Here is a 19,420-nt window from a genome sequence, read left to right as displayed (position 1 = left end):
AATTAAAATTTCATTTGCAAGTAGTTATTAATTGAAAATTGCTTCTGGGTTAGAGATAAAGAATGTGTCCCCTTTTCCTTTCAGCTCTAAGACCCCCATCTTGTGCAGACCCATGCATGTCCAATGCATGTCAGTCTCAGTTTCAAGTTTCTATGTGTGTCCATCATTTTGATTCAGAGCACCTTGATTTCTTGGTATCCTCCATTTTATTGCTGTGCTTTTTTTTTTTTTTTTAAGAATAGAATTATTTTATTTTATACTAGGTCCCTGTGTTATCTAGTCTCAAGTTCTTGGTCACAATCAGTATCAGCTATGGGTTCTATCCCATAAAGTGAGCCATAAGTCAAATAAGATATTGGTTGGTTACTCCCACAAGTATTACTCCAGCATTGCCCTAGCATATCTTGTAGGGTACCATTGTAGATCAAAGGGTATGCGTCAGGACTGATTGTCCTTTGGTAGCATGCAGAGTAGGATTTTGTATCAAAACCACAAGCAGGTAGAACAAGCTTGACTCTTCCTTGCTTGATTAGTTGTTTAAGTGTTGTCTTTAGCAACAGGGCTTTGATGTCAGTTTGTGGAGAGCAACCTATAGTTTTGGCAACAGCCTGGGTTGTTCAGGGGTTCCCATAGTACTCTTTTGACTAAGAACTCAGTTACATGTAACTTGATTCAGGTACTGGGAGCTTCATTTGTGACAAGAGATCGCTAGTAAAGGTTTTATCTCCCCTATTATTTGGTATTTTCATTTAGATCACATATATAATTATGTATTATTAATATTTATTAATATATGTACTCATTGCATGTAATATATATTAGGAAGCTTCTGCTCCCTACTTCCATACCACCCCTCAAATGGCCCTTAATGTTAGTGGTCCTTCCCTGTGTTTCTTTTCCTGCCCACTTGCCCTTCCCACTTGATCTTCCCATCCTAGCCCTCTCCCGTCCATCCATATTTGTCTATTGTATTTCCCTTTCCTAGGAAGATTTATCTGTCATCCCTAGTTTCTTCCTCTATATCTAATCTCTGTGGTTCAACAGATTATAGCTTAGTTACTTAGACTTAGTAGATTATATATATGTATACATATAAATATGAATACATTCATATTTATCTTTCTGAGTCTGATATTTACCTCACTCAGGATGACTTTTTCTGATTCTGTCCTGTGAGTATCATGATTTCAATTTTTACCAGCTGAATAATACTCTATTTTGAAAACTTATCACATTTTCTTTATCTATTCATTTGTTGATGGACACTATTGGTTGTCTCCAGTTTCTCACTATTACAAAGAGAACACCAGTGAACATGACCGAGCAAGCATCCTTGTAAGATGAAGAATCCTTTGGGTATATGCCCACAAGTGGTACACTGAGGTACCCATTTCTTCTTCCATGTCTTCAATCTCTGAGATTCTCTTTTCAATCTCTTGAATTTTGTTGACAAGACTTGCTTCTCAGATTCCTTTTTGAGCTGTGTTCCTTGGTTACTGTTGCCCTCTCTGGTTCTTTAGGACAGTGCATTGTCTGTGCATTGTTTCGTAAGAATTTTTTCTGAGATCCTGATAGATGTGGCCACTGTGGTCAGGGTAAAAGGTGTTTCTCTATTGGGAACTGATACTTAGAAGTGGGGGCGGGCTGAGGACAGACTGAGGAGGTCCATTTAGGAATGGGATAGGGGGTTTCTGAAGGGAAGACCTGGAAAGGGGAAAAGATTTGAAATGTAAATAAAGAAAATATCCAATTTAAAAAGAAAAAAGAAAAAAGGAAAAGGGAGTCCTCCATCTTGCAGGACTTCTTGGGGGACTGTGACCTTTAATTACCAGGACCCAACAGAGAAGACCTGTGTGACTCATTGGAGATTGGGTAGGGATAAGCTAGGTTGTAGAAGGTGGTCTGATATAGGACCTGGGGGCGAGACTAAGTGCGTGATTTGGAGGAAAGGTGAAGATCTGCAGCTAGCTTACCTGCTTCCCTTTCTAGAATGAATAATAATAAAAATTTGAAGGAGTCAGAGGAGTCAAGGACATCACAAGAAACACCCCAGAAATCAACTAATCTGAGCTCATCTGAACTTGCAGAAACTGAACCAATAACCAGGAAGTCTGCACTAGTCTGACCTAGGCCCTCTGCATATATGTTACAGATGTGTAGCTCCGTCTTCTTGTGGGGCTCCTAACAGTGTGACAGGGGTTGTCTCTGATACTTTTGCATGTTTTCTGAGACCCTCTTCCTCCTACTGGGTTGCCTCTTCCAGCTTTACTAAGAGAGGAAGTCCTAGTCTTATTGCAACTTGATGTGCCTTGTTTGGTTGATATCCATGGGAGACCTCCATCTTTCTGAATAGAAAGGGAGAAGTGGGTGGGGACAGGAGAAGGGAATTACTAAGAGAGGGGAGGAGGGGAGGGAGAAGAATTGTGTGGTTTGGATGTAATATAAGAGGGAAGAATGTATACAACAATTAAAAAAAATGAAACATCCTTGTGATCTGATGTGAGTGATAGTAAATGAGGCAGATCATTAGGTCCCACCATGAAGTTTTTACTTAGTCTTAGTGTTGTTTACATGGGCACTTTTCGTTGTGGTGGTTGTTGTGGTTGTGGAAGGGGATTTGAGGAGCACCAATGGAGCTCTGTGGTTTACTACAGCCTTCATTTTTTATTTTTTTTTGTCTTTGGGGTGCGGTAGTGGTTTGAATAAGAATGCTAACTCACTTCCCAAGTAGGATCCTAGACTTCAATGCTTGGTCACCAGAGAGTTGCACTATTAGAAAGGATTAGGAAGTGTGGCTTTGCTAGAGGACATGTATCACTGTGAGTGGGCTTTGAGGCTTACAAAAGGCCCAGTGATGCTCTCTTTCTGCTGCAGATGGATATGGATGTAGAACTTTCAGCTACATCTCCAGCATCACATCTGCCAGCATGCTTCTGTGCTCTCTGTGATGACAATGGACTAAACCTTCATTCAGAACTATACTCGAGTCACAACTCAATGCTGCCTTTTCTAAGAGTTGCCAGGGGCAGGGTGTTTTATCACAGTGACAGAGCACAGATTAAGACATGTTTCACAAGCACATTTTCCCAACTGTCATTCAGATGAACAGATGCTACAAATGATGGTTATTGAAAGATCTATGAAAGGTGACTGTCAAGGATTCTCTGCTGCAGAGAACCACTTTTCCGGATAGTGCAGGGTTAACAGGTTCTCATATTTATGAACGTTGGGGAAAATTGTGCCCTTCTACCACCAAATTGTATAAATATAAGGGAATATATGCTGCAGAAAACAAATACTGTATTTTCCATTTAAAAATCTCTGTGGAGCAGTCTCTGTCTGTGTTCTGTCTGTGTGTATAGTATCTACACACATGTATGTGTAGATATGTAACATTTATACTCCCGCTGAGGCTAGAAGAGGACATCAGACATCCTGCTTTATTACTTTCTGCCCTATTCCTTTGAGGCAGAGTGTCTCACTAAATCCCAAGCTCATGGTTTTCAGCTAAATGGGCAGCCAATTGACTCAAAAATTCTGTTTTATGCTTGCAGAGTATGTTTTTAGCCACTAGGCCAGCTCTTTAGCCTCTGTATTTTCAATATTTTTTTAAGTTGAAAGAAGTTAATGTGCTTATGATGTTATCTGAGCACAAGATTTTGTTTTGTTATCTATGTAATTTTAGTATGACAGTTGCTGGGGTGAAGGTCTCAAGGCATAGTTCACTGTTGACACTCAGGGTTGCTTCTATCAATTTATGTATTCTGTTATCTTGTATTTGAATATGAATCTTGACTATGAGTATTATGATCAACCCTGAGCATTGAGTGCATGGTTGGACTTGATGCTGTGGTGAAAACTTCCGACAAGCTAAGAAATGTTGATGTATTGTGCATGAGAATCATATAGTAAACATTGCTTGTTTGCTTCATTAACATCAACTCCAACTTCACTCTTCACTATAGCAATTCTTTCCTTCTTTGAAATGGTCTGTTTTTCCATTCTCAACTTATGTGGTCTATGTCAGTGTTCATGCAGTCCTAGGGATGAATATAGGGACCCAGTGCTAAGCAAATCAGTTTTTAAAATCAATATAAAGTTGTCACCAAAGCTGGTACCATCTAAAAAGCTACAAGGAGAGCCTCTCTGAAATTAAATCAATAGAACAAAAGATGAAACTGGAAGTGAAGAAAGAGAACTCTTAGTTACTACTTGAGTAATAACTCATTACTACCATGATACTATTTTATCTTCTCCTTTCTCTCTTTTTCTTTTTTTTCTCCAAGCTACAGAGAAGTTCTCCTTCATTTAGTGTCTTTTGACCTGGTTCATCAGTTTTGGGAAACACAAAAACCATAACAGGACACACAATTGGTCTTATGAAAGGCCCTAGAGAAGTAGATCTGAGCTCTTACCACCATTACATTACCTTACCAGCCTTTTGAGTGAGGTATGTTGGGAGCAGAGCCTTCAGTTGCAGGAACTTCATCAGGTATGTGCTGTTCTATCTCATAGCTCTATTATGAAAGAACCCAAAATATCAACACATTAATGAATCTTCCTAGATCTATGACCCACAGATATCATGAGGATAAGGAATGTTTGTCTTTGTCACTGCGATATAGAGGATAAACTGATGTTTAAGTGCAGGATCAGACAACTACTATATACTTATGAAAACAATTGTAACTATTTCAATTAATGAAACCAAAACAAAATCAGCAAACTTCTCAAATCATGTTAGTATCACTTTAAGTATGTTGTTGCTTCATTCTCTATGGCCAATGATTGTAGTGCCAAAGATGCAAAGAGCAGATCAGGTGCCAGCCATATCCTTAGTATAGCAAATTTTAAAATATAGAAACGTAAATCATGAAACAACAAAAGGACAAAGCAATTTTAAGTAGCAAGGCTTTCCTAAATGTGTCAACCAAAGCACTACTCCACTTAAGAAAGATTAACCCAGGTTGCTTATATGTCCAGTGATGTTTAAAATAAAATATATACTATATAGTTAACATGCGTGCACATACACCTGTGTGCATACATATATACCTCTTTGTGACCCAAAATCCATTTCTGAATTATTATTAAACATTTCAATGAGATGAATAAATGGAAAATTCATGGGAGAAAATAATGAGTTAACTAACAGACATGTGGAGAAATTTCCATCAATAATCAACAGAAAGAAAGCTAACAGGAATCAACAATAGAAATCTATCTTTCAAACTGATTTTAAAAATTGACAGAGTTCAGCAACAGAAAGTGTTTGAAGAATTGGAGATTTATGAAGAAATGAAAGTTAATGGATTCATGAATCATCTTTTTTATTTATGCCTTTCAAACTCAAGTGAGCTTGCTTTCTGTCCTTTGTTACAGGATGAATTCAAAACTTTCCACTTCATATTTTTCTTTCATTTCTTACCAGTTTTTGAAATAGTTTTGTTTACCAAAATGAAAATGTATTATCCTTGTATGTGTAAAAATTTTAATCAAAATATTTTAAATCTACTCAAAAGGGAAATTGTAAAAGGTCTTAGTTTCACTTCTCTGCAGCTTTCTGTTAACTAGTGTTCATCTCCTTCTGTGCTCACTAGCTGTGGGGAAGTTTGATAGCTCAGTTTTATATGATTTGTGATGAATTTCACAAAAGGAGAATTTAGATATATTTTGCTTAACAAAACTCCAAAATTAAAAACACAAAAACAAAAACAAGAACCACAGAGTTTAAGTATAAACATCAAATCTTAAAACATTTTATTTTTATCAAATGAATGTCTTTCTCTTAAAAGGAATTTCTATAAGATTTATTTATAACATTTTCTCTTAGAGGGGCTCTGATGTAACTCAGTTTACAAATAACTCCAGAATATTCACATGTATCAGACTAGGCACTGTTATCATGTCATTCATACAGTAGCTCCACCTTCTTCATTGTTGAATTAACATGCAAAAAGCCATCAGCAGGCCCTAGAGTGATGTCAAACAAGAGTGCAAAAAATTTCTAGCATCATTTCACTAACACTCAGAGATATTCCTGACTTTAAATAATTTTTTTCCATCCTTGAGTTGGTATGGTTTCTGTCTTATGGGAAACAATATTTTTTATCATTCTGTGCCATTGTAATTAGAAAAAAATACCTACAGAATGTAACTTTAAAGGAAACAATCCGAGTTTATAGCCTGGTTGTCTGAATTACTTCTCTATATGGTTTTAAGTGCAGAGACCTCAAGAGCTAGAAAAGTTTCAGTTCATAAACTTTGTAAAATTGTAGAGACCTTGAATGGTATAAGTACTCTAATCACTGTTAGGCATAAGGTTACCTGTTCTCTAAGACCACTAGCTGATTGTGTTTATAATGAATTGTTTTGGTTAGGGAGCACAACTACACATAATGTAAAAGTCCAGAAAGAGTATATACATAACCGTCATATTGTAGTTGAGAAAAATAACCTTCTTAGAAATGAAAAAAATTAATGCTTACAGCTTGTTACTCCCACTTGTGTAAAAGAACTACTGCTGGTTCTGTTTATTAACAATGAGCTACCTGTGCACAGGGTTCTATGTACTTGTGGAAGGTCTGACGATGGTGGTAGGTGGAGAATGTCATCCCAGTAGTGGTATTAATTATGTAGCACTCCCACCAGGACTCATGGGAGTAGCTCTAGGAAACTCATGAAAATGAAGCCATCATGTATAAAAGAATAGGGAGAGGAGGCTGAGAGTATAGAAAGGGGAAACTGAATACAGTATAGAAGGCTGAGAGTCATGAAGATCATGAGGAAGACAATAGAGATTTCAGTGACAAAAAGCAACTGACCTGAATAAGAGAATACATTAGACATGAGAGGAAACACTATGAGATCTTGAACATATTTCATATCTCAAGCCTTGCAAAGCAAAGTGCATTTTCTATAAGATGTGTAATTTCATATGCTAATATGCTCTAGCAATGGGAACACCAGATATTTGATAAACATTCTAAGGATGTCTGTGAGGGGGTTTTTGAAGGAGATTAACCTTTCATTGGTAGAATAAATTTCTTAAAATTCCTAAAATAGATTTCTTAAATAATGTAGATGGACCTCCTCTAATAAGGTGGAACCTTGACTAGAAGGAACAAAATGGCGACCCTTCCAGAAAGAAAAGAAGCTACCTCTTTTGCCTGACTCTGCCTTTGTGTTCATTTGAAAGAGTCTGCATTTCTTCCTTGAACATGCATTTTTAAAAAAAGAACTGCCACCATTGGCTATTTCTTTTTCATGATTTTCAGGAGTTTGAATGTAAACTGAAGCTCTACTATTGACTCTTTTACTATCTTGGAACATCTAGTCTCTGTAAATCCCTGAAGCAAGTTCTTATACATATTCTCTCTCTCTCTCTCTCTCTCTCTCTCTCTCTCTCTCTCTCTCTATCTATCTATCTCTCTTTCTCTTTGTCTCTCTCTCTGTCTCTCTTTCTGTTTCTCTGTCTCTCCCTCTCTGTGTGTGAGTGTGTGTGTGTATGTGTGTGTGTATGTGTATATGTGCATGCATGAACATGCATGCATTCTATCCTGTTGATTCTATTTCTTTTAGAATTCTAATACACTTTCCATCTCTGTTTTTTTTTCTTTTTCCATACTCCAATCCCCTCATCTTTCCTTTATTCTTCATACTTATATAATTAATGAGAAAACAAACAAGCAAACTAACTAACCAACTTCCAATCATGAACTAAGAATACATACTTCCAGGGTTAAATTCAAAAGTCAAAGACAAAACAAACAAAAACAAACAAGGAATGAATGAGGTCCAATAAGTATGCCTCTTCTCCTGAAGGAAGAGAGAAATCCAAACTGTTCTTTAACTCATTCTCACTGGCCTGACCCAGCAGTGTGGGAAGACAATGGAACCTTTTAGTGGACTGGATCTGGAACACATACTCATCCCATGAAACAGTTAAGAATAGTAGTGGTATGGATTGAAATGGACCCCGAAAAGAAAAAAAAAAGCAAGAGTCTAGCTTATAATATAAGAATATATGACTTTATTTGGAAATAATGTCATTGAGGGTGTAATTAATTGAGATGAAATTATATTGACAAAGAAGAAATTGTGAGTCTGTATAATTCTTTTTCCTAATAAGAAAACAGTGTAGAAGAAAAAGTCGGGACTAATGGCATGTAAAGATGAAGACTGGTTAGAAACAAGGAACCCCAAGTCATGGAGAGTCTAGGATTCTGGAAAATAGTTGTGATGAAGATGAATTCTTAAAGAAGGATTCTTCACCCAGGTTTGCATAGACCATAGTTTTGATGATCCCTTCGTTTTGAGTTTCTAGCTTCCCAAACACCAAAGAAAGTAAATTCTATTGTTGTAAGCTGCCTAATTTGTGGTATCTTGTTACAGAAACACCAGGAAACTTGTAAGTATAGAAGAAAATCATTATGAAGGAATTGTAAGTTAAGGTTAAAAGTGCCAGAAAGGGCATGCAAATAAATCAGAATAGGCTTTATAAATAATTTTCATAATTTTAATAAGAAAACAGAAATTGTATATTGATCTTGGGGAATGTCAGCAGCATAATTAAAACTCAATTGCTTTATATTTGGCTTCAATCTTTTCTATTTAGCTGTTATTGTTCCCTGGGTAGGAACCCTGCTTGTCAATTTTGTCTGGTTTTCTTATTAAGTGAGAAGGAAATTGCTACTTGGAACTAAACATATCTAATCATGGAGTGTTGAAGGTGTCAGAAATAATACCGGAATCTTTTGTATGAAGAAATTTAACTTTTGGCATTGTATATAGACAAAGTGAGAGTATCATTGGAATCTAGCAATCTGAAGCAGTAGTGTGAGCAGCAAATGATCAGAACCCACTCACTACTCTAAAAGAATTGCTTATCCTGAACACTCCTCATTGTATGCTCATGAATGGAGTTAAGCACACATAACAGCTAGTGTAAACTCATGTACTTAAGTGAACAATAGAGTGAATGATGTGAAAATACTATTGATGTAATAGAATGGATGTGAGATCCATTTGTCAAATACTCAATAAGGTAAGCACTTGGCAGGGTATTTAACAATTTATTTGGATGATTGCATGAATTTTCTAATTTACTGGATGCTTGCTTCTTTCATGAAGGTAAATTATATGTCATTAATCTTTCCAGGATGCTGTTGTCTTAAAGTTAATTTAGTGATGATTCCCCCACCTCTTTTTGTTTTGTTTTTGCATAAACTACCTGCTATGGCAGTACATACAATCGATATTGGGCAGCATTTGGGTGAGAAATAGAATATACTTGTTTCTGTTTTGCAATTACAGAAAAAGCAGAGATTGAACACAAACTTAAATAGCAGAGTATGTGATTCAAAGTTTATCCTTGTTTTTACTGAGCTTTAATTGAATGCAGTTGTCTTCCCTCATAACCACTCCTCATCCCAAATTCTGTGTTCTTGATATTTTACTATACTGAGAAAATTGTATTCTTTGCTTGCTAAAATACCTTTTATCCCACTGGGTCCTGGGATTAACATTTTTATAAACAAACAGACCATTAAGTGTTTTCCCAAGTGCTTTTTCTTTGTATGAAATCCTATCTTCTTATCAACATGTTCTCATTATAAACATATTTTATTTTTTAATAATTAAGTTTATTCCTTAATAATTTCACACACATATATAATGCGTTGTGATCCCTGTCCTCTCTTTTCTTCTTCCTACCCATGACAACCCCCTCCTTTTTGTCAAAGAAAGCCCTTTCTGATGCCCTTATCTTTTGGTTTTGTTTGGAGGCCCACTGAGTTTAACTAGAGACTTCTGTTGAGCATAGATTTGGAGCTATTTTTTGGAGCCTGATGAGCTCACAACTAAAGACAGTGGCTCTTCCTCTTCCCAAAATCTGTATGGAGCTAAAAGGTCAGCTGAGAGGAAAATGGAATTGTGGGCCTCACCTGACTGACTGAAGAGGTCAGCCTTGCATAGGCCTAGTGCAAGTGGTCACCTGTATTGTGAGGTCTAGATTACAATGGCTCTGCCAATGCCCTAAAGACAGCATTTCTTAGATCTTCTCCTTTTCCATCTCTTACATTCTTTCTTCTTTCTTTTCTATGATGCTCCCTGAATTTGGAGAGTAGGGATATTACAAATGCTTAGGGCTATTCTCAGCTGTAATTTATTCCCAGTACCTTATGTGTCCATGAGACTGCATTTGCTCTTGTTCTTCATGGCAAAGAGAGGCTTCTCTTGTTAAGCTGAAAAGTAGTATTTGCCTATAGGTAAAAATATAGATATGTGTAAGGCAATTTGAAACTGTTATGTTAGCTAAACAAAAGTAGATTCCCCCTTGGAGGCATGCCCTCCCAAAGCATATTTAGAGCCGTACCAGGTGTAGATTTCTACCAATTAGGCTCCTTTCGTACATGTAGGCATGGCTTGCCTATTAAGCTGGTAGTAACCTTTTGGATTAGCAGCTAGGAAAGACTATGGATGTCTCTTTTCCCCCAGCAGGCAGCACAGCACCTTGGAGTACTAGAAAAGCTAGCCAGCAGGAAGAGTTTGTCCCCATTGATTTCACTATGTCATACAAGTAAGGCATATGGTGTCTTCAATGACAGGGCCTTATCATCTAGCTCTAAACAGTAATCAAAAAGAACAGCAAGCACTATATCATTACAGAAGCTCTGAGGCTCCATGACCAACAACTTATTAGGAGATGTCCTATACATGACACTAGAAATTTTATTTGGTTTCATAATCTTCTCCTTCTAGAAGCAGCGTTGTCTAACCAGACAGGATATGACCCCCAACTCCTTTTAAATATTGTATTTTTAATGTGGTATATAAGATAGAGGTTCCTTTTTACATACATCCTTCATATTGGTTAGCCCCTGTCCAACTGCCTCCTTATCTTGGCCAACCCATGTACCCTTTGCCTAGTTAAACCTTTCAACTCCTAATATTCTCCCACTCAATTCTTTCACTTTAACCATGCTCTGTTATCTCCTCACCACACCCTACATGCATACACCAAGACACCTGCATGGCTCATTCCTAGCATCTTAGCTTCCAGTATAACCACACAAAACTAAAGATTCCATACTAGGAACCATGTATGAGAGAATATGCAACATTTATCTTTCTGGGTCTAGGTTATCTCATTCTGCATAGTTATTTTTCCCATTTAATTCATTAATCTACAAATTTCATTATTTCATTATTCCTCTCATGTTAAAAAATCTTCATTGTGTATATACAGTATATTTTCATCAGCTAATAGATATCTTGGTTAGTCCACATTTTAGGTATTGTGAATAGAGCAGCAATAAAAATAGACATTTAAGTTTATCTGTGATAAGATATAGAGCCTTTGGGGGATATGCCCAGGAATGGAATAGCTGGGTCATGTGGTACTTCTATTACTAATGTTCTTTCTAGTTGTAAATTCTCATACAGATTTCCAAACTGGCTAGACTAGCTTCCACTACTATCAACAATGTTAAAGTATTCTCCTTTCCCTACATGTATGTCAGCATTTGTTGGCATTTGAACTCTTAGTGATGGTCATTCTCACTAGGTTAAGAGAGAATCTTAAAGTAGCTTCAGTCTGCATCTCTGATAGCTAGGGATGCTGAAAACTTTTTAAGTGTTTCCTATCCATTTGCATTTCTTATTTTGAGAACTTTCTGCTTATTGTTTAATTGGATTGTTCATTTTATTATAGGTTATCCTTTTAGCTTCTTTGTGTATTAGAGACATGATTCTTCTATTAGATGGCTTTTCGACCATCCTATGGGATGCTTCTTAACTCAGTTAACAGTTTGCTTTGCTTTACAGGGTCTTTTTAGTTTCATAAGATTCAATTGGTCAATAGTTGTTCTTATTTTCTGTACTATCAGTGTTCTATCTATAGGCAAAGAAGTCCTTACCTATGCCTCTATGAAGTATACTTGCTATTTTTTCTTCTACTAATTTCATAGTATCAACTCTTATGTGGAGAGCCTTGATCCATTTGGAGCCAAATTTTGTCAGGCTGAAACATAAGGATATAACTTTATTCTTCTGTATGTTGATACCTCGCTTCTCAGAACCATTCATGGAAGATGTCAGTTTTCTTTTCCATGTATATTTTGGGATCTTTGTCAAAAATCAGGTAGCTGCCTTTGCGTGGGTTTGCATCTGGAAACCATTCTTGTACTTTGATCTTTATGGCAGTTTTTGTTGCAGAACCATGCTGTATTTATTACTATGACTTTGTAATATAACTTGATATCAGGTATATTGTGATACCTCCTGTGGTATTATTTTTGCTCAGGATTTCTTTGGCTTCCCTTGCTCTTTTGTACTTCCATATTGATATACTTAACAGCTAAGAGATTTTACCAAAATAACTATATATAATTATGAATTAGCTATGTAATTATAGTGCTTGTTGAAACAAACATTGAAAACAAGTATACAAAATAGCTGATTACTAATTGTGTGTTGAAATCGGAAAAAATGTTCCATTACACCAAATAAATGAGTTGTATTATTTCCCTAAAGTAATGAATCACTCCAGCTTCTTTAGTGCTTATCAAAATACAAAGAAAAAGTACATGCTGTTGTTTGATGGCAAACTGAACCCTTGCAAGATGACGGAGGAAGCTACTTCACCCCTGGAGATATGAGTATTCTGAGACATGAATCTGGACTGGACAGACCTTCTCAGCTTGAACCTACTCCTACTAGTGAGACCCTGGCCTCTTGCCAATGTGTCCAAGTAGGTCCAAGGGGCAAACTGAGTATTCAGAATGTCATCTTAGCTGGCCACATACCAACAAAATACAAGGCTGGGCCTTGCTCTTTGTTATGGCCCCATCTGGTCCCTTAGTAACATGTGAGCAAACAAAACATGCTGGCACAATGCGATGGAATACAGATGATCCAAAGTCAAGCAATTCACAGTGACTCTCCTGTGACCATGCAATGCATGGTTGTGGCTTGTTTTTCACTGTCTCTCCTATTTCTCCCAGAGAACAGCTAAGCTGATGGCATTCAGGTCCTTAATGCAGTAAGTATAGGTTCTGTTCTGTGTGCTTGTCTTATATTTTTAACTACTGTTTTGTTTTTTTCAAATGTACAGTTTCAATTAAAACCAACCACCCAAATGGATCCCAACAGTAGCCTATAACTCAATGATTCCTGGAGACCAGGGTCTCTGAGAATCAAATCCATTCTCAGTACTTCCAGTTGATTATATTTTTATAATAATAATTTGAAAATAAACATACTGTATAGGAGTACCAGAAATGGACTCTGTGGAAATAGAGACTATTTACATTAAAAAGTAATAATAACTGGGTTTCAGTCTTTCTCTCTCTCTTTCTCTCTCTCTCTCCCTCTCTCTATAAATATATATATGTGTGTATGTGTGTGTATGTGTGTATGTGTATGTGTATATCTATATCTATATCTATATCTATATCTATATCTATATAATATTGTGATACACACTGTGATCAACCCATGGAGACAGTATTTTCTGCCACTTGGGGCCATAGAGCTGCATGAAACTGCTAGAAAGAAAAGCATAAAAGAAAAAGTAAGGTTTAGGGAGGAGTCTGACTCCCTTCTGATTCTGGAGCTGATTGGCTAGCCAGTCTAGTCCTTTGTAGAACTGGTCCCCTGAGGACACAGCAGGTCTGAATATACCACTTCCTATGGTGCAGAGAGGACAGCCACAGCTTGTCTTTGGCCTCAATTGCATTCAGAGCATTGGTGAGGTCCTGAGTGGACCAGGACAGCATCATAGAGTTCATCTTCAGCAAGCATTCTCATGAGCTTTTCACCAGCCTTGTTCACACAGTCTCTCATTGATATCCACTTTGAAGATCAAACCTAGGCTGTTCAGGTGATAGTGACACCCCATTGGCTGCTCTTGTCCACACTCCACATAGTGAAGCTGATGTTCTTTTATTCAGCAGTCAGCAGAGATTGGTGGTAGGTATGATGATCAATGGTTTCCCCAGCTTCAGTTTGTATAGAATTACTATCTTCCATGCAACATCTAGGCCCACTATAAGCCTGCACAATTCTTTTTAACAACAATGTAAAAATTCAATTGACAGTGTTTCCAAACATACTGCCAAGGCATGTGGACACGTGGAGGAAATACTAGCTAGAGGCCTCAATGGTGGTCTCCTCAGTGGTGCCTCCCAGTGAGTGTTGGTCTCCTGTAGGAGTTTTAAGAAAGAAAATTCTGTCTGTGGAGAGTAGCATTGGAACTCTGATTTTGGAAGTGTATTGAGTCTGTACATTAGTTTTGGTGGGATGGCCATCTTCACAATATTGATCCTTCTATCGATGAGTGTGGGAGGTCTTTCCATCTTCTCCCACATAAGCATATTTTAAATGTTCTGTTTCTCCCTGCATCTTTTGAGGCCAGGGAAGCTCCTACTTAATTTGTCCTCCCCTAGATAACAGTTATAAACTTTGGCACAGCATAACAAAGCTCCTAAAAAATAGTACACACTTAGCATTAAAATATTAGAGAGGGAAGTTGACTCTTGTGAGGAGCAAAAGGCACTGCCTGGTTTTCTGCAACTCCTTTTTTGTCTTTTGTTATTCTTTCAGCATGTCTCCCAGAGGTCCATATCCTTGATGCTCAGTCCACACTGCAGTGATGTTGACATGGTGAAACCTTTCAGAGTTGGGGCCTAGTGGAAAGTAATTAAGTCAGTAGGGGGAGCTAGCCTTTTAAGCAATGAACATAGTTCTCTTAGGGTCCTGATTAGTTTTCATAAGCAATTCCCAGCTGATCCCTGGCTTCTTATCTTACCATGTGATTGCTCTCACATATGTCCTTCCATGATATCATCTGCCACTATGATCTTATCAAGGACAAATACTCATGAAGCCTTTTAATCTTGGACTTCCACTCTTTATACCTATACTCTAATAACCCCCTTTCTTCATGAACTAGCCAGCTCTAGATATTTAGTTATAGCAAGTATCTTTTAATTCTTCTGATGTAATTGTCATTTTGGAGGCTTATTGCCTCTATCTGCTAACCTATGCATTGTCCTGGAAGTTTCTAGCCTTTGTACAGTCTAATGTAGGCCTAGAATGTTTTCAGCCTCTGAGGCTTGCTATTGAATAAGTTCACTCCTTCCTAGGTCTTTCTGAGCTCTGGCTGGCTGGTTCAACTTAGTTTTTCTGGATCAAAACCCGTCGCGAAGCTGAGAGATTCATTCTGGCTTCTCTCAGTTTCTCACTGAACTGCTCTGATTGGCCTTGTATTAACTTTGGCAATATATTCTAATCTTCTGGATCCTTCTCATTCTCTGGCTTATTCTGTCTTCACCTGTCTCTAGATTGTTCTCTCTGCAACCTGTGTCTGAACAACTCTCCTGATAAACGTGCTTCCTCCTCCTTCCCTCTCTCTTCACAAGCAGCTTCCCTTTCCTCTCTCTTCTAGTAGGAGCTGGGTATTTCCAATTCTGTTAAATCTTCCTCTGATTCATCACTTTGACTATGACTGAATTAGCATGACTTTCAGACAGAGGTGCTTTCTTCTGCAAACTAACTTTACCTTCTTTGTTTGGGATTAAAGATGTGTACTAAGATCGTTTCTACATTCCATCCTGAGGGATTAAAGGTGTGTGCTAAAAAATGAGCCACACCAAAGCTAGAAAAAGCTTTTATCCTTTTTTTTTTCGGTAAATAACACAATCTTAGGATTCACAGTATGTTCAAATATCTTGCAACACATTCTTGTATGTTTTAGCCTTAGGGTTGCTATCAAGTAGAACAGATCACAGCAGGAAATAGTCTAATAGAAACAGTGGGACTGATTGCTCTGGCAGCATGTGTATAGTAGAGGATCGCAAAGTCGGTCATCAATGGGAGGAGAGGCCCTTGGCCCTGTGAAGGTTCTATGCTCCAGTGTAGGGGAATGCCAGGGCCAATAAGTGGGAGAGGGTGGAGTGGCAAGCATGGGGAGGAGGAAGGCAACAGGGTTTGTTCTTGTTGTTTTTTGGGTTTTTTTTGGGGGGGAGGGGAAACTGGGAAAGGAGAAATCATATGACATGTAAATAAAGAAAATATCTAATAAAAAAAAAAGAAAGAAAAAAAGAAATCTCAAAATATGTCAGGCATAAAACCCAGAGGTCAGAGGTAAGAGTATGGGACCTCAGAGAGAAAAGCATCTAAACTTCACCTCCACCTCTGAATGTTAGAAAATGAACGTAGGAGTCAGACACAAAAAGAGTTGAAAATAAACACCTGAACTGAGATTTGAATTGTGCTCCTGAAAGGACTGCCTCTATGGGTTCATTGAGACCAAATCTGCTATCTATAAAAACAAAGCTGTTAAAATTCTAAGAAGGATACAAAAATGCAAATTCTCTGCAATATACTGTGAATGTTGTTCAGGAAACAATCCAAATCTATTGGCTTAAAGACTGAATGGTTTCAAGAAGAATGAACCAGATATTACCAAGCGTTGGCAAGTACTGGAAGTCATCCCTTTATAGTCTCAATAAAAGGAAATATACTCATAGTCAATGAAAATAAAAATGAAATTCAAACCTAGGAGAGAAAACATAGAAATTTTAGAATAGAAAAAAATGCAATATTAGAAATTATGAAGTCAGGTGCTGGAGAGATGTCTCAAGACTAATGAGCACTCACTATTTTTCCAGCAGGTGTGAATTCAAGCCCTAAGTCCCACATGGAGACTCACAACTCTCTATAACTCTAGTTATCTTGCTTTTAATACTTTTATGTGACAAATTAGAGCATCAGGTATTGTGTGGTACACAGACAAACATGCAGGCAAAACACTTGTACATGTAAAGTAAAAAAATAAAATAAAATTATAAAATAACATGCAGTGCAGAATGGAAAAATCCATGTTGCTTAGAGGTGCTTTCTTCCCACCTACCTACAGATTCAATAAAATTCCAATCATAATTTAAGACACTCTTTTTCTTTTTCTAGAAAGTGGTAATCACATCCTAACATTTGTGCAGAAAGACAGAGGGTTTAGAAAAGTAGAATTCTCATTGAAAAGAAGCATGGTGCAGGATTTATTACATAGCTAGAGTGATCAAGATAGTGTGGTTGTGGAGTAGACATCTAGTCAATGCAACAGAATAAAAAGCCCATGAAGAAATGCATGCATATATGGTCAATTAATTTTCAATACAGTGCCAGAATAATTCAATGAAGAGGAAAAGAGGAATCATTCTTTCACTAACCAGTTGTGAAAAACTAGATATATTTTTATGAAAAATTAACTTTTCTCTTATTCTGCAACATAACAAAACTGACTCAAAAGAGACCATAGACATAAACATACAAGCATAGCTTAACCAAGATAAATGAGATTATATGTTTACAAGACGATTAGTGCATACTGCTCCTAGTAGTTTTAATTTTAATGGCCCCAAACTAGAAGCTGATGTGGATGGGTGAGATTGCTCAGTGGGCAAAAGGCACTTATGATAAGCATGATCCTTACTTCTTTCTCAGGGAACCACTTGGTAGAAAAAGAGAAGTATCTCTTGAAAATTTCCTGCCTCCACATGCACACAGTGGCAAGTTCATGTTTTGGTTTACATGTACCCTCCCTGACACTCACAAAATAAGTAAACGTAACTTTAAAAAGAAGCTACCATGTCTATAAATAGGATAGTGGCTAAGTAACTTGTGGTATTTTCATATGAAGTCAAGAACTAGAACTCTTGCCTCATCCAGGCAAGAGGACGGCTAATACATGAAATGACATGTGAGAGCCTCAAAACATTTGGGATCAGTTGAAATTTTAAAAAATTGTATATGAAAAAGAATTACATGATTTTTCCTTTATGATAAACCAATTTTGTGGTAGAAAAGACAGGGCTGTGTCATGGAGAAGGTCTCTGTGTCTGGATGGACACACGAACAACATTATCTATCTCAGCACTGCCAGAACAGAAAAGGATGCTACCCTATAATTCTATTGGGAGAAATTGGATCTATTTGTAGCAAAAGAAAGAAGGTGTGCAGTAAACCCATTCTGAGTAAATGAATAAATGCAGTTTATGTGCCATTCTTGAAGGAAAATGAGACAACAAGTGCACCAGTCAGGGGAATTTTAAGTGATATAATTACAATAAGGAATAATCTGTTGTCTCTCATATTGACTTTTAAGAAGGTCAACATTTCAGTGGAAAAAAATCATTAAGAAAAAATGAGCCTTGACATGGGGAGTACTTAGAAGAAGGGAATTCCTTGTGTTTTGGATTAATTTTAATTTCTAGGCTAAGAAGTATCCTTTCTCAACTGATTTACATTTCAGAATGCAAAATGACATCCAGATATGATTATAGGATGAACAATTTAACATTATATAAAAAAGAAACCATGAAAATATCAGGTGGGTACTAAGGGAAGATTATATGTCTTTTAACTTTCAAGAGAAAACAAAGTAGAGTCAAGAAGTTTGTGTTAGGCAGGGTTCTCTAAAGGAATAGAACTGTGTGTGTGTGTGTGTGTGTGTGTGTGTGTGTGTGTGTGTGTGTGTGTGTGTATAAAATGGGGGTTTTTAGGCTGGCTTATAGACTGCAGCTCAGGTAGTCCAACACTGGCAATCTTATTCTGGAAAGAGAATCTAGTACTTGTTTTGTCTATGAAGCAGGATGCCTCATCAGTACCAATATGAAACTGGAATTCTAGAGGATTGCAGGTGAGTTGATGAGTTCAGTCTATATTGGAATCCTGAAGACTTTAGTTCAATGCAAGCAAAGGAATGCTACAGCAACAGGATAGATGAACTAGCCAGCAAGAGTGAGGGCAAATGGGTAAAAAGCAAAATTCCTTTCCTCCATATCCTTTTAATTTGGATAGCAATATTCAACTGACATTTATATAGTGCTCATAAACCAAGCATTGTTCTAACCAATCTTCATTGCTTAAGTATTTTAATTCTCATAGGAACCCTTTAGAAATGTGCGTCTACTACCACTATCTCTTTTTGTAGAAGACAAAATAAAAAAGAGACTTGCATGGGATGATATAGCTGAAAGTGAGACATTGATGATGAAATCCAGATATGTTGACTTCAGAGACTGTCTTGTCAATCAGTATTGCATTTTCTGTCACTTGGTAGTATGCTGTAATCATCAACAAGGTTGTTTAAAATAGATTTCTAACTCCATTACCAGATTTTCTGATTCTGTTGACTTGGGGTAGGGTCTGAGAATATGAATCCAAAATAAGTTCTCAAGTGGTATTAGTATGGATCGACTTGGGACCACACTTAGAACCATGATCCAATTCCATTATAGTTTTATCAGCAATAATTCACCATAAAACTACCCATTTAAGATTATCTAAATGTATCCATTTAAACTTATCCCCATTGTTTGTAAGTTCATTAAGCTAGATGCAGAAAGGGGAGATGACA

The 19,420-nt window shown here is 37.1% G+C and overlaps 1 pseudogene; it reads right to left on the bottom strand.

The window, feature by feature from the left end:
* Window positions 1-13,462: 13,462 nt before the first annotated feature.
* Window positions 13,463-19,420, bottom strand: part of LOC116081081 — a 36,277-nt pseudogene continuing 30,319 nt past the window's right edge.

Source organism: Mastomys coucha, unplaced genomic scaffold (assembly GCF_008632895.1).
Source record: "Mastomys coucha isolate ucsf_1 unplaced genomic scaffold, UCSF_Mcou_1 pScaffold6, whole genome shotgun sequence".
Lineage (NCBI taxonomy): Eukaryota > Metazoa > Chordata > Mammalia > Rodentia > Muridae > Mastomys > Mastomys coucha.
This window is presented reverse-complemented; position numbering and strand designations above follow the sequence as displayed.